Source organism: Bos grunniens, chromosome 17, assembly GCF_055505025.1.
Source record: "Bos grunniens cultivar Pamir isolate PY7600 chromosome 17, Bosgru_T2T1.0, whole genome shotgun sequence".
NCBI classification, from domain to species: domain Eukaryota; kingdom Metazoa; phylum Chordata; class Mammalia; order Artiodactyla; family Bovidae; genus Bos; species Bos grunniens.
In genome coordinates this window covers 41,386,646-41,404,016 of record NC_141181.1, presented here as the reverse complement: position 1 = coordinate 41,404,016, position 17,371 = coordinate 41,386,646, and positions in this window count along the sequence as shown.

Sequence of the window (17,371 nt, the reverse complement as noted above, 5' to 3'; positions counted from 1 at the left end):
GAAGCACAAGCTGGAATCAAGATTGCCAGAAAAAATATAAATAACCTCAGCTATGCAAATGACACCACCCTTATGGCAGAAAGCAAAGAAGAACTAAAAAGCCTCTTGATGAAAGTGAAAGAGCAGAGTGAAAAAGTTGGCTTAAAACTCAACATTCAGAAAACTAAGATCATGGCATCCAGTCCCATCACTTCATGGCAAATGGATGGGAAACAGTGGAAACAGTGGCTGACTTTATTTTTTGCGGCTCCAAAACTACTGCAGATGGTGACTGCAGCCATGAAATTAAAAGATGCTTACTCTTTGAAAGAAAAGTTATGACCAACCCAGACAGCATATTAAAAGGCAGAGACATTACTTTGCCAACAAAGGTCTGGATAGTCAAAGGTGTGTCTTTTCCAGTAGTCATGTATGGACGTGAGAGTTGGACTATTAAGAAAGCTGAGCACGAAAGTACTGATGCCTTTGAACTGTGGTGTTGGAGAAGACTGGTGAGAGTCCCTTGGACTGCAAGGAGATCCAACCAGTCAATCTTGAAGGAAAGTGGTCCAGAATATTCATTGGAAAGACTGATGTTGAAGCTGAAACTCTAATTCTTTGGCTGCCTCATGTGAAGAAGTGACTCATTTAGAAAAGACCCTGATGCTGGGAAAGATTGCAGTCGGGAGGAGAAGGGGACAACAGAGGATGAGATGATTGGATGGCATCACCGACTAGATGGACATGAGTTTGATTAAGCTCTGGGAGTTGGTGATTGACAGGGAGGCCTGGCATGCTGCAGTCCATGGGGTTGCAAAGATTCTGACACAACTGAGCAACTGATATGAACTGATCTGATTGTACTAATCCTATTTTTCATCCCACTATTCAATATAAAACCAATGTAAATTGGCTATTACTGCACAAATTTGACTCACATAAAAGCAATATATGCTAACAACAACTATACCAACTAACCTTTTACATACCTGTACCATCAATGACACAATGGACATGGGTTTGGGTGGACTCCGGGAGTTGGTGATGGACAGGGAGGCCTGGAGTGCTGCAGTTCATGGGGTCGCAAAGAGTCGGAAATAACTTAGCTGAACTGAACTGAACCAAATAATACTTTGTATTGTTGATGAAAGTTTTTGAAAATTATTTCATTGTGTTGATCTTTGAGATCCCCAAAATTCAATTAAGCAAAAAGTCCACTCTTATGCTGTCATTAGACAGTCAGGGATCTAAATAATTGGATTATTACCTTTCTTTTTGATTAATAGGTGGGCATAAATAAAGACTTTTTCTTCTGGGTTTTTCAGTCAGTTCAGTTCAGTTCAGTCAGGCCTCCCTGTCCATCACCAGCTCCCAGAGTTTACTCAAACTCATGTCCATTGAGTCGATGATGTCATCCAACCATCTCATCCTCTGTTGTCCCCTTCTCCTCCACCTTCAATCTTTCCCAACATCAGGGTCTTTTCCAACGAGTCAGCTCTTCGCATCAGGTGGCCAAAGTATTGGAGTTTCAGCTTCAGCATTAGTCCTGCAAAGAATATTCAGGACTGATTTCCTTTAGGATTGACTGGTTGGATCTCCCCTGTCTAAGGGACTCAAGTGTCTTTTCCAACACAACAGTTCAAAAACATCAATTCTTCTTCACTCAGCTTTCTTTATAGTCCAACTCTCACATCCATACATGAATACTGGAAAAACCATAGCTTTGGCTAGATGGACCTTTGTTGGCAAAGTAATGTCTCTGCTTTTTAATAAGTTATCTAGGTTGGTCATAGCTTTTCTTCCAAGGAGTAAGCGTCTTTTAATTTCATGCCTGTAGTCACCATCTGCAGTGATTTTGGAGCCCCGCCCCACCCCCACCCCCCGCCACCCCACCAAAATAAAATCTCTCACTGTTTTCATTGTATCCCCATCTATTTGCCATGAAGTGATGGGACTGGATGCCATGATCTTAGTTTTCTGAATGTTGAGTTTTAAGCCAACTTTTTCACTCTTGTCTTTCACTTTCATTGAGAGGCTCTTTAGTTCTTCTTCACTTTCTGCCATAAGGGTGGGGCCATCTGCATATCTGAGGTTATTGATATTTCTCCTGGGAATCTTGATTCCAGCTTGTGCTTCATCCAGTCCAGAATTTCTCATGATATACTCTAGATATAAGTTAAATAAGTAGGATGATAACATACAGCCTTGACATACTCCTTTTCCAGTTTGGAACCAGTCTGTTGTTCCATGTCCAATTCTAACTGTTGCTTCTTGACCTAAATATGGGTTTCTCAGGAGGCAGGTGATATGGTCTAGTATTCCCATCTCTTTCAGAATTTTCCACAGTTTGTTGTGATCCACACAGTCAAAGGCTTTGACATAGTCAATAAAGCAGAAGTAGTTGTTTTTCTGGAACTCTCATGTTTTTTCAATGATCTAACAATTAGCAAAAGCTAAAAAAACCCTTGCCCCCTTTTTATAACTACAATAAAAATAGGGTTTGTAACCTATCTAGTTATAATACCAGACAATATTAGGTCCTTCAGAATGGTAGATATGAGAAGTTTGAGATTTTTTAATTGGATTCAATTTATTTATTTTTAAAAATTGGAGTATAGTTGCTTTACAATGTTGTGTTTGCTTTTGCTGTAGAGAAATGTGAGTCAGCTATATATACATACATCATCTCTTTTTTGTATTTCCCTCTGATTTAGGTCACCACAGAGCACCAAATAGAGTTCCCGATGCTATACTGTAGGTTCTCATCAATTATCTATTTTATACATGGTGGTGTATATACAGGAATCCCAATCTCCCAACTCATTCTGCCCCTTTCTTCCCTTATGTTTGTCCTCTGTGTCTGTGTCTCTACTTCTGCCTTGCAAACAGGTTCATCTGTACCATTTTTCTAGACTCTATATATAAGTTAAACAAAATGAGAAGATAGATTCAATTTTTCAAAACACATAAATGCTGAGCAATTAATATAATTGAATGCCAATTAAAGGAGGGGCAAAGGGTGGGCATGAATGAAGGCAGGATGAATCGTTCATCCAAATACTGAATCAACTGTTTAATCACTCCAAAGGAACGTTGCTACTATGACTTTGATGTAGACTCATGAACTTGAGGGTCAAAACAACTCCTCCTGGCATTTAATCACATAAGAAGGGGGAGTGTGACGTGTGATGGAGAGGGTAAGGCCTGAGGACACAGTGTCTAAGTTTGACCTCTGGCTTATCCACTAGTTCACTGTGTTATCTTGGATAATTGAATCCGTCTCTCTGCTCCTCAGTTTACTCATCTGCACAATAAGGATAATATCAGTTCCTTAGGAAGTTGTTAGAGAAGGTCAATACTTACCAAGCCCCTGAGAACAGTGCCTAGTTCTATAGTCATAATGATCATATTTGTTAACTTGTCTTTTCTCTCGGGTTGTATATATTGCCTAGTCCCAAAAAATTGAAACTCTCATGGACACAGTGGGGGAAGGAGAGAACAGGATGAATGGAGTAAGTAGCATCAACATGTATACACTACCGTGAGTAAAATAGATAGCTGGTCAGAAGTTGCTATATAACAGAGGGAACCCAGCCTGGTGCTCTGTGATGACCTAATGAGGTGGGGGGATGGGGAGGGGGAAGAGAGAGGCTCAAGAGAGAGGTGGTATATGTGCAGTTATGGCTGATTTGCATTGCTGTATGGCAGAAATCAACACAACATTGTAAAGCAATTTCTCCCCAATTAAAAGTAAATTTTTTTAAAGTAGAAACTCTTTCTTGTATAATACAAATACATTTCAAAAAGTTTGCACCACCTCAGCATAATAAAAACTCCCTGAATTGCATAAATACAATAGTCCATATGTTAACAGAATTTTTACCTGTGGACATAATAAGAGCATGTGTCCATACTCAGTCACTTCAATTGTGTCCGTCTCTTTGTGACCCCATGGACTGTAGCCTCCAGACTCCTCTGTCCATAGGATTCTCCAGGCAAGAATTCTCCAGGAATTCTCCATGCCCTCCTCCAGGGATCTTCCCGACCCAGGGATCGAACCTGTGTCTCTTGCTTCCTCTGCAATTGCAGGCAGATTCTTTAGTGCTGAGCCACCAGGGAAGCCCAATAAGAGCACAGTGGTAAAAATAATTTCTAAATAATAATCGATTACATGAATAGATATATTATTATTCACCTTTCTCTGAGTTTATTTCCTGGGAAATCTCACCTCCAACACAAACATACACACATTTATAGCATCTTTGAGGCCACCTAGGTAAAGGAAGAAAGGATACTTTAGGTTATAATTGGTTTCATTCTAATATTCAGTTCAGTTTAATTCAGTCCCTCAGTCATGTCTGACTCTTTGCAACCCCATGAATTGCAGCAGGCCAGGCCTCCCTGTCCATCACCAACTCCCGCAGTTCACTCAAACTCATGTCCATCGAGTCAGTGATGCCATTCAGCAATCTCAGCCTCTGTCGTTCCCTTCTCCTCCTGCCCCAAATCCCTCCTAGCATCAGAGTCTTTTCCAATGAGTCAACTCTTCTCATGAGGTGGAAAAAGTACTGGAGTTTCAGCTTTAGCATTATTCCTTCCAAAGAACACCCAGGACTGATCTCCTTTAGAATAGACTGGTTGGATCTCCTTGCAGTCCAAGGGACTCTCAAGAGTCTTCTCCAACACCACAGTTCAAAAGCATCAATTCTTTGGGGCTCAGCTTTCTTCACAGTCCAACTCTCACATACATACATGACTACTGGAAAAACCATAGCCTTGACTAGACGGACCTTTGTTGGCAAAGTAATGTCTCTGCTTTTGAATATGCTATCTAGGTTGGTCATAACTTTCTTTCCAAGGAGTAAGCGTCTTTTAATTTCATGGCTACAGTCACCATCTGCAGTGATTTTGGAGCCCAAAAAGATAAAGTCTGACACTGTTTCCACTGTTACCCCATCTATTTGCCATGAAGTGATGGGACCAGATGCCATGATCTTCTTTTTCTGAATGTTTAGCTTTAAGCCAACTTTTTCACTCTCCTCTTTCACTTTTATCAAGAGTCTTTTTAGTTCCTCTTTAATTCTGCCATTATGATTCTACTCAATATTTAATACCTTTGATCTGAATATAGTATGTACATGAGCTGCTGGTGATGGTTTAGTCACTAAGTCATGTTCAACTCTTGCGACCCCATGAACCATAGCCCACCAGGCTCTTCTGTCCACGGGATTCTCCAGGCAAGAATACTGGAGTGGGCTGTCATTTCCTTTTCCAATACATGAGCTACTACATTACAATTTTAAGTCCATAAAATCATAGTTTCATTAAAAAATTAATAATAAATTGGCATTTGAAACCTATAGAAGCTGTATGCTGCTGCTACTAAGTTGCTTCAGTCATGCCCGACTCTGTGAGACCCCATAGACAGCAGCCCACCAGGTTCCCCCATCCCTGGGATTCTCCAGGCAAGAACATTGGAGTGGGTTGCCATTTCCTTCTCCAATGCATGAAAGTGAAAAATGACCTAAAGAGGTGGGGGGATGGGGAGGGGGAAGAGGGAGGCTCAAGAGAGAGGTGGTATATGTGCAGTTATGGCTGATTTGCATTGCTGTATGGCAGAAATCAACACAACATTGTAAAGCAATTTCTCCCCAATTAAAAGTAAATTTTTTAAAAGTAGAAACTCTTTCTTGTATAATACAAATACATTTCAAAAAGTTTGCACCACCTCAGCACAATAAAAACTCCCTGAATTGACTGAATGATTGAATGAATGATTGAAGTCGCTCAGTCATGTCCGACTCTTAGGGACCCCATAGAATGCAGCCCACCAGATTTCTCAGTCCATGGGATTTTCCAGGCAAGAGTACTGGAGTGGGTTGCCATTGCCTTGTCCAATAGAAGCTGTATACTGAAAGCAATTTTATCTAAATAAAGATGTGATTTGACTGCTAAATTTCTTTGGTATATTTCAATTACTTTGTCATGTCCATTGTTTACATATTCCAAGTTCTATTGGGGAGGACAAGCAACAGTGAATAACTAGACCTGAAACATTTCTATTTTTCCCAACAGACTTGATATTCTGTTTTCTCAGGCAATTAGTTTTTATTTTAGAAAACTATAACTAATACACTAACTCTGAAGGCTGTTCTTCTAAACCCCAAACATCTTAGTCCCAGAAAAGGTCATATTAAGCAACAACGTTTGCTTTCCTGGTAAAATTATTTGAACAATAAGTTTCTACTTACTAAGGAAAAATAATGGAGATCTGTCAAAAAGTCATTGAACAAACAGTCCAGAAAATATCTTTCCCTCAGAAATTTCCCCCATTTAAATAGAAATTGAACCATAAAATTATTCACAACTCTTGGAAAATATAGCTCTTAAGTATTCTTTAAAGGAGAAATGAGAATACTGCTGTGCTGATGTAACTAAGGCTATATATAGCAATACTGAAGATGTGTTCAGTCAGTATGATACAGAAGTAGAAACAGTTTCCAGAAAACTCAGAATGGAAGTTTAGAGTTTACAAAAGGGATAAATTAGGATTACTAGGATTATTTTTCCTTTTGTCAAGTGGTTTTTCACTTTGAAAGTAAATTTCCAGAGTTCTTTTTTATTAAATAATAACTGTTTGGTGTGTGGGAGTGTTTTTAGATCATTTGATTTCCAGACAGAAAAACCTCAAAGCTAAATGTTAGAAATCACTGACAAATAATACAGCTAAAGCATCTCTGAAATTTTCATATAAGTCAAATAAAAAAATATGATTCCGTTTAGAAAAAAATCAATTGACAGACATATTTTGTAGAATACAGCTATTACTTAAACCAATGATGTGTATAGACAAATTCCTTCCTAGTTTTTTCATAAATTTGAAACATATTCTGGAAAAATCTAGCAACACATTTTTTTTCAATAGTGTCCAGCAGCGCTTTAATTTTAAAGTAATGGGTGAATAATACGTGCAAACATATAAACAATCTAAGTACTAATGATAGAAACTGGTATTTCTCCCTAACAGTGCAAGTCTTTTTACCAAATTTCTTTCTAAACCTTAGCAAAATACCATCTCAGTCCTCATGAGCATATGCTGTACCAAAAAACCAGATGCCTTGATGCTAAGAATACATTTAGAAACTGAGAAATCTCTGAATTTAAAGGATGATACAGTAGAACATATCAGTCACCAAAATGACTTGTTTCTTATCAGGGGAAGGGAGTAAAAAGGAAAATAAAACATTTTTTGTTAGGATATATAATCTCATCTTGTTCTATGCGGTGAATTAAAAAAAAAAAGAACAGTAGGAACTCAGTCACCAACCGGTCTTTGAACTCTTCATCAGGAGGAAAAGACAAAAGGTATGATGAAGAGAAAGTTCCAATTATTTAAGTCTCATACCTAAGTTATTATTATAACAGAAAATACCAAAGAGTTCAGAATATAAGAGCTAGGAGGTTGCAAATCTTTGATTACAAATGAGAAATTTATTTTTCATTTTCTTAGACTTTCAAATATCCATTTTGTGCAGCTGGTCATTTGCACCCCCAAATTGGGGGGAAGGAATGGTTTTTTATAATTCTCAAGTAATTGTTGCAGTCCCTATAATCCTATAAAATGTGAGAATTTCCATCTCAGTTCTTTTGAAGATACGTTGAAGCAATCCTTCCTTTTATCCCTCACTTCCATGCTTAAAGGGGAAGTGTCTTTTCCCTATAATGAGTTTTCTTGCATCCTGATCCTCCCTATGGCTTCTGTCTTTCCTCGCCTTTGAATGGTGTATGATTTATCTGGGGATGGAAAGTGGGTGTGTGTGGGGAGGCGGGAATGGGGGGGGAGGAAATGGTCTTTGTTAAAGGCGGTTTTCAACCTGGTGCTAGACTGCCCTCTAGTGGCTCAGAATCAAATATTTGGAGGCTTCCACCATCTGGAAACAAAAAAGGCACCATTTTAGGAATATTAGTGCTGAGTTATCACCGCAATTTTGTCTCACCCAGAGAAGACATAATCTCTGTATTTAGCCAGATTTTTTTGCTTTCTGCCTGAAACATTTAAAAGTACTTGGATTATTTTACGACACGAGTGATTCTTAACTACTTTCCATTTCTCTTCCTTTTTTCCTCCCTCACCCCACCCTCTTTCTGTCCCTTTCTTCTTTCCTTCAACAGATCATTTAGTGAAGGGATTTGTGTACTGTGGATAGTTAAAATCCATAATGAGTTGCAAAACTTTCTGGAGTCATTTCAAAATCTCCCCTACAAACAATTTCAATTGGTGTATTAATCCTAACCATTAGTGTTGACTTAAAAAAAAATGGACAATTTGAGAATTCCGAGTTAAATTTTATTTGGGACAAAATGAGAATTGCAGCCTGGGAGACAGCATCTCAGACAGCTCTGAGAAACTGCTCCAAAGAGGCAGAGTGTAAAGATAGTATATATGTGATCTTGGCAAAGGGGGCACAAATGCAATCAAGCACATATTTTTCTGGAAGCTTCTGCTAGTCACCAGGATCATTTGTCACCATGAAGGATTTTACTGCTTTTCTGGATATGAGGAGATACAAGAATTGGGCTCATAAAATTGGCTCCTGAAAATATCTAACTATCTGAAGACCTATCCTTACAGTTTTCACCCTACTGGGAACAAAAAGTACTTCATTTCTGCTCTCCATCCTGAACTTCTTTCAGGAGGTATTGAAGGTCAGCAGCTGCAGTAGCACATGATTTAATCCTTGTAAAGGTAGATGTGTGCATGATGCTAAGTTGCTTCAGACGTGTCCAACTCTGTGCACCCCGTGGACTGTAGCCCTCCAGGCTTCTCTGACCATGGGATACTCCAGCAAGAATACTGGAGTGGGTAACCATTTCCTTCTCCGGGGGATTTTCACAACCCAGGGATCAAATCCACGTGTCTTACATCTCCTGCGTTGGCAGGTGAGTTCTTTATCACTAGCACTATCTGGGAAGCCTGTAGAGGTAGATGGCAAGTGCCAATTTGTAGTTGACTCTATTTCTGCTTTACTGACTATGCCAAAGCCTTTGACTCTGTGGATCACAACAAACTGTGGAAAATTCTGAAAGAGATAAGAATACCAGACCACCTGACCTGCCTCTTGAGGAACCTATATGCAGGTCAGGAAGCAACAGTTAGAACTGGACATGGAACAGTTAAACTGGTTCCAAATAGGAAAAGGAGTACGTCAAGGCTGTATGTTGTCACCCTGCTTATTTAAGTTCTACGCAGAGTACATCATGAGAAATGCTGGGCAGGAGGAAGCATAAGCTGGAATCAAGATTCCCAAGAGAAATATCAATCACCTCAGATATGCAGATGACACCACCCTTATGACAGAAAGTGAAGAGGAACTAAAAAGCCTCTTGATGAAAGTGAAAGAGGAGAGTGAAAAAGTTGGCTTAAAGCTTAACATTCAGAAAACTAAGATCATGGCATCCGGTCCCATCACTTCATGGCAAATAGATGGGGAAACAGTGGTAACAGTAGCTGACTTTATTTTGGGGGGCTCCAAAATCACTGCAGATGGGGATTGCAGCCATGAAATCAAAAGATGCTTACTTCTTGGAAGAAAAGTTATGACCAACCTAGACAGCATATTAAAAAGCAGAGACATTAATTTGCCACCAAAGGTCCGTCTAGTCAAGGCTCTGGTTTTTCCAGTGGTCATTTATGGACATGAGAGTTGGACTATAAAAAGATCAGAGCGCTGAAGAATTGATGCTTTTGAACTGTGGTGTTGGAGAAGACTCTTGAGAGTCCCTTGGACTGCAAGGAGATCCAACCAGTCCATCCTAAAGGAAATCAGTCCTGGGTGTTCTTTAGAAGGACTGATGTTGAAGCTGAAACTCCAATACTTTGGCCACCTGGTGTGAAGAGCTGACTCATTTGAAAAGACCCTGACGCTGGGAATGATTGAGGGCGGGAGAAGAAGGGGATGACAGAGGATGAAATGGTTGGATGGCATCACTGACTCAATGGACATGGGTTTGGGTAGACTTAGGGAATTGGTGATGGACAGGGAGGCCTGGTGTGCTGGGAGTTCATGGGGTCACAAAGAATCAGACACGACTGAGCAACTGAACTGAACTGAACTTAGATTGGATGAAGTCCTAGGATTTAGATTCCCTGAGAAAATTTTAACGACCATGAACTAATCCTCTATAAGAAATTCATTTGTATATGCTGATTATTTCCAAAGAGGTCATTGGAGGACCAAAGGGCAAGAACACAACCAGTTTAAGCCTTTTATAGGTATGAAGAAACACTAGAAATTGTATCTTATATAGAATACAATTGTATCTTGTATACGATACAATCCTTGCTGTAGGATTTCCTTTTGTTCTAAAAGTAAATTGGTTTCTGTGACAAGCTTTTTGTTCACTTAGGTAGCAACTGGCAGATTTTACTACATACATACCCTAAGAGCAAACATAATGGTTTCCTTTCCCCTTCTCCCTCGGGCATTATTAACAAGTAGCAAAAAACACTAAAGACAAAGGGAAAAGCAGGTGAGCACGGCGTCACTCACCATGGCCGTTGAATTCAATTTTTCTATATTTCAAATGTTCAAACATTCTCCTTGGCAAAGATAAAGGACTCTAGAATTGACATGTTCATAATCCGTAAACTAAAACTTTAGCCTATTATAAGCATTATAAACTTTCATCTATATAAATAAGCAATGTAGATTCCTGTCTTCACACCCTTCTTGGTAGCAGCTGTGTTTGAAAAGATGAGAGTAAGCAGGGGCTAGAGCCAGTCGAACTTCGTAGGTTGTCCACATCTCCGTAGTTACACCCATCTTTCTAAATTCCACAGACTTGGCACTTCTAGGAAAGCAGGAGCTTTTCTCATTAGGACCATGTTGTCTCCTCCTAAGAACTGAATGTTCCCAGGAGATAAAAGTTTAGAGCAACACTGTAAAAATAGGATCAAATATTCTGCCTCTTAGAGATGCCTGCGTGTTGGGACATCCCCTGAACAACACAGCCATCATTCACTGAAGGACGAAGCCACGCTTATATAAACTCTGAGATGTTCACAAGCATCCCCTTCCATGGAAGCCAGAAATCCACGATGATGGGCAGGATCCCATGTGGGCTCCACTGCAGGGTGGCCTATGTGAACTTAACCCCTAACATCTGATGCTCTGGGCTGTCTGGCCTTCAAGAGTGGTGCGCTGGCATCTGCTGTTAAAGCCCAGACTTTTGTTTCTGATTGATAAAGTCTAGTATGTCCCTGCCTGATCATTTCCACTTGGGCTCTGCCTTTTCTCACTGACTCAAAACTCCTTAGCCTCACTCTGTTAACTGGAAACTTCTAGAATCCTTGCCCTCTTCAAGTCAGTCGTGAAATGCCTGGAATGGGTCCTCCGGTTCATCTAGGTAAGTCACTAAATCAAATAGCATTCCTTCTCTTTAAAGAATATAAAGCATAATTGCTTTTAACTACAGAGGAAATCAATCCCCTTTTAGCATGCCCTGCATTCTGCCTTGCAAGATTTTTGTTAACATGTATGTGCAGCCTGTGACGTTTGCTATTATAAGCAGATTTAATAGAAAAGAAAAGAAGAAAATGCGAACCAGAAGTCTAAAAGCTATAAGTCTATGATCCAAATCCGCTTTGCTTTGGGGAACAATTAATCAGTTAGAATGTAAGGGTCTTTGACGATGAGTTCAGAGCTGCATGGAAGTACATTAACCCTTCATTAAATTCCAGTTATCAATATTTGTGTAATAGAAAAAACAGGAAATGATGTTCTAACCAAATCAAACCTGACCAGGCTTGATACCTTCAGGTGGACGAATATGAACTATGACAACCACAAAACTGAAGGAAATGAAATCAAGTTAGCAGCGGAGAAAGCTCTTCATAAATGCAGTAAATTAATTAATGGGAAGAATGGTGAGTGAGCCAAGATTGAGTGTGTGTCAGGACTGATGTTTTTAACCAAAAGAGACATAAATTTTTCTGAGATGTCTCTCAAATTTTTCATCTGAACTGATGTCAGTTTCTCATTAAGACAAATTGTTCTTACACTAATTACACTCTTATCCCTAGAAAGGAATGTTTACGACACATTGTCTGCAAGATTGGAAAAATCAAAACTTAGACACTAAATGAAAGCAATAACTTAGCTATCTAACCTATAAATGAGAGCTTGTTTTACATAATTATATTAAAGAAACAATGCATCCATGTGCAAGCAGCTATCTAATAAAACTTCTATTAAAAACTACACATTCACTTTGCATAAATGTTTTATACAGTTAGCTTTCGAACTGAAAAGGAACAATACAGATAACGTGGAGCAACCAAGTCAAGCAATGACTATTTTTAAACACCTTCATCTATCTTGCCTTGGTTTCAGAGCTGAGCCAGTCATCCTGAAGCTCTGATGGAAAGGATCAGAAATACTGGCCCTCGCCCCCTGGGCCCTGCAGCAGACTTAGGCACTTAAAATCTCCAGGATTCTTATTATTTGGGGGAGAAGTTAAAATGATTTCTATTTAATTTGTTCTGAGGAGACGTCTCACTAACAACCAAGCCATCTTTTATTTATGAAATTTATTTTTATTGAAGTGTAGTTGATTTACAACATTCTGTAGTTTCCATGTACAACACAGTGATTCAGGTTATATATGTGTATACATTCCTTTTCATAGTCTTTTTCATTATGGTTTATCATGGGATAGTGAATACAGTTCTCTCTGATATACAGTAGGATCTTATTGTTTATCCATTCTGTATATAATAGTTTTCATCTGCTAATCCCAGATTCCTAGTCCATCCTCCCCATTCCCCCTCCCCCTTTTCTGTTCTCTATGTCTGTGAGTCTGTTTTTTAAATAACATTCAGCTTCAGGGTGGGCTTCCCTGGTGACTCAGCTGGTAAAGAATCTTTCTGTAATGCAGGAGACCTGGGTTCAATCCCTGGATATGGAAGATCCACTGGAGAAGGGAATGACAACCCACTCCAGTATTCTTGCCTGGAGAATCCCATGGACAGAGGAGCCTGGCAGGCTAAAGAGTCAGACATGACTGAGTGACTAACGCTTTGACTTTTTTTCAGCTTCAGGGCAGTTTGAAAGTTGAAAGTAAAAGTTGTGTCTGACTCTTTGCGACCCCATGGACTAACAGTCCATGGCATTCTCCAGGCCAGAATACTGGAGTAGGTAGCCTTTCCCTTCTCCAGGGGATCTTCCTAACCCAGGGACTGAACCCAGGTCTCCTGCATTGTGGGCAGATTCTTTACTAGCTGAGCCACACGGGAAGCCTTCAGGGTAGTACAACAAGGTAAAATGGAATTCCCATGCAGCAGAGATAAGAGTGAGAACTGGAAATTCAGGTATTGACTATAATCGGAAGCCCAATGGGGACAACAGTTGGATCCCAGAGAATTCCATGGGCAGAGGCTTTGGGGTTGATCAGCACAGCTTCACATCCTCCACAGGGACTGGAGAAAACAGGGCCAAAGAAGAAAGAGCTAGGCACTCAAAGAAAATACAAAAGTAACTCATTATCAGATCTGAACCAAAGGTCAGGTTTCCTTTAGAAGAAAGACTGCCTCATGTGCTTGGCCACAGAAGCTCCTCAAAGCCTTCCAGGACCAGAGGATGAGAAGTAAACCATGGGAGCTAGGAATTCTGGGTCATTTTATATACTTTGGAAATAATCAGGAATATGAAGCATGAACGCTACTCATCAGAGGTGCAAACAAGTAGTATTGGTGGTGTTGGTGTTAACTTGGTTAAGATTACCTGGTAGTTGTATCAATGATCAACCCTCCATTTTGTCTGTTAGATGAGTCATCATAGTGAATTTTGTTGTTTGTATCATGTGTGGGGTGGGTGGGAGACTTGGAGCCGCTGTGTGATGCTGTCACACACTCTTCCTACAGTGGTGCTTTCCTGTAGCTTAGTTTCCACCCTGCCTTCCACAATCAACTTTAGTGCTTTACATCTATAGACAGACTTGGACCTGCTCAGGCTCTGAGTGCTTAATGCACCCAGGGCCTCCTAAGTGACTCCATCAGCCAATCCAAGAGCCAAAGGAGACACTGATTCTATTTCTGGGTCAGGAAGACCCCCTGCAGGAGGAAATGGCAATCCACTTCAGCATTCTTACCTGGGAAATCCCAGGGATGGAGGAGCCTGGTGGGCTACAGTCCATGGATCTCAAAGAGTCAGACACTCAGACACAACTGAGAAATTGAACACGCATGCACAGTATATGATGGGAAATATGATCAGTGGAGAACAGCTCTGGCCAGTCTCCCGAGGGCACTCTTGCTTTTCCACATGGGATTCCCATTGCTCGTCTCAAGTCTTTAGGGAAGAAGCCACTACTCTTGGGTCTCCTGCAACTTGACAGACAGCAAAGCTCTAGAGACAACAGTCATGTTTTCTTCAGAGGGATGAAAATGGAAATTGCAGTGCCAAGTCTATAAAGCAGTGTACCTTCTTTTGCCTACCTGGCAGAAAATGAAACAAACAAGACAGGTAGCAGCACAATGCAATGGCAACATGCAGTGCTCAATGTAGGGGGCCATAGTGCATCAAAACCATCCCCAAGAAAAAGAAATACAAAAAGGCAAATTGATTGTCAGAGGAGGACTTACAAATATCTGAGAAAAGAGGAGAAGTGAAAGGCAAAGTAGAAAAGGAAAGATACACCCATCTGAATGCAGAGTTCCAAAGAATAGCAAGGAGAGATAAGAAAGCCTTCCTCAGTGATCAATGCAAAGAAATGGAGGGAAAAAATAGAATGGGAAAGATGAGAGATCGCTTCAAGAAAATTAGAGATACCAAGGGAACATTTCATACAAAGATAGGCACAGTAAAGGACAGAAACGGTATGGACCTAACAGAAGCAGAAGATATTAAGAGAAGTCAAGAATACACAGAAGAAATATACAAAAGAAATCTTAATGACCCAGATAACCACTCTGGTGTGATCACAGATATTATGGAGTCTGATGTCAAGTGGGCCTTAGGAAGCATCACTATGAACAAAGTTAGTAGAGGTGATGAAATTCCAGCTGAGTTATTTCAAAAACCGAAAGGTGATGCTGTGAAAGTGCTGCACTCAATATGCCAACATATTTGAAAGCTCACAGTGGACAAAGGACTGGAAAAGGTCAATTTTCATTCCAATTCCAAAGAAAGGCAATGCCAAAGAATGTTCAAACTACAGCACAATTGCATTCATTTCACATTCTAGTAAAGTAATGCTCAAAATTCTGCAAGCTAGGCTTCAACAGTATCTGAACCATGTGAACTTCCAGATGTTCAAGCTGGATTAGAAAAAGCAGAGGAATTAGAGATCAAATTGCCAACATCCGTTGGATCATCAAAAAAGCAAGAGAATTCCAGATAAACATATATTCATTGACTATGCTAAAGCTTTTGACTGTGTGGATCACAACAAACTGTGGAAAATTCTGAAAGAGATGTGAAAACCAGACCACCTTACCTGCCTCCTGAAAAATCTTTATGCAGGTCAAAAGCAACAGTTAGAACTGGACATGGAACAACAGACTGGTTTCAAATCGAGAAAGGAGTACCTCAAGGCTGTATATTGTCACTCTGCTTTTTTAACTTAATTGCAGAGTACATCATATGAAATGTTGGACTGGATGAAGCACAAACTTGAATTGAGATTGCCGGGAGAAACATCAATAACCTCAGATATGCAGATGACACTACTCTTATGGCAGAAAGTGAAGAGGAACTAAAGAGCCTGTTGATGAAGATGAAAGAGGAGAGTTAAAAAAAAAAAAAACTGGCTTAAAACTCAACATTCAAAAAACTAAGATCATGGCATCTGGTCCTATTACCTCACGGCAAATAGATGGGGAAACAGTGACAGACTGTTTTCTTGTGCAGGTGGTGACTGCAGCCATGAAATTAAAAGACACTTGCTCCTTGGAAGAAAAGCTATGATCAACCTAGACAGAGGATGAGAGATGGTTGGATGGCATCACCGAATCAATGAACATGAATTTGAGCAAGTTCCAGGATTTGGTGAAGGACAGAGAAGCCTGGCGTGCTGCAGTTCATGGGGTCACAAAGAATTGGACACAGCTGAACAATGAACAACAAATAGTGTATCATGAGGGATTACAGCTGTAGCCCCTAACCCGCATCTGAGGAGGGCTCAGCACTGACTCACAGGGAAGGAACATCTCCGCTGAGAGAGGACACATCCATGGGAATTAGTGATATAAAATGCATTTGGGGACAGTGAGTCAGGTAGACAAATCTGTTCATCCAAGAACTCCTGGGTCAGAGAAACTTCAGAGTATTTAGGGAACTTAAAGATGAAAGACACAGGGGCAACCCAGCTTCCCTCAGTTACAGGAAATTTATTTTAGGTGTAAAGGGAAAGTGGAAAAGTGAAGAAATATTCTCATGTCACAGGACCCAATCTCATGAAAAAAATATATAATATGGTTTAGAGGGAAGTGTTGCAGGGAATGGAATGTATTAGAACAAGAAAGATTGCTTGGCAATTTAGCGGCATAGTTTCTGCATTTCTGCTCTGGGTACTAGAAGCATAAGGATGACAAAGACAGACAAGGATGCCACCTCCCAGGAACTGGCTTTCTCTCAATGAGCAGCCAAAAATAAACACAATATGGAAAAGGAAAAAAAAGTTACAGAAAAACCATCCACAAAGAATATCAGGGCTGCACCAGAGATTTAAAGTGGATGATGTGCCAATGGATAGTCCCTTGAAACTCAGTGTAAGTGAAGGAATCTCCTTTTAATCTTAAATTAAAAATTAAAGATGTAAAATGAGCAGGAAGAATCATCCATATAAAAGGACAGGGCATGTAAAGACCTGGGGGTAGAAATATTCTTGGCAAGTCAGAGAGACTAGGAAGAGGTCACAGAGTGAGCCAGCAGGACTCTGCTGTGACAGCAAGGAGTCAGGGTTTTACTCTATGCGATTAAAAAAGCTTGAGAGAGCTCTTTTTAATGAGTAAAAAAATGAAATTTACTTTCTCATGAAGATCACATGGCTGCCAAAGGGAGAATGAATCAGAATGGTGTAGGGTAACAGTAGAAGCAGAGACCCCATTGTTGGGTCTGGTGGGGAATTCATGTGGCTTAAAGGACCACATGAACAGGGTCAGACTGTATTTTTTGGGGCTCCAAAATCACTGCAGATGGTGATTGCAGCCATGAAATTAAAAGACATTTACTCCTTGGAAGGAAAGTTATGACCAACCTAGATAGCATATTCAAAATCAGAGACATTGCTTTGCCAACAAAGGTCTGTCTAGTCAAGGCTATGGTTTTTCCAGTGGTCATGTATGGATGTGAGAGTTGGACTGTGAAGAAAGCTGAGCACTGAAGAAATGATG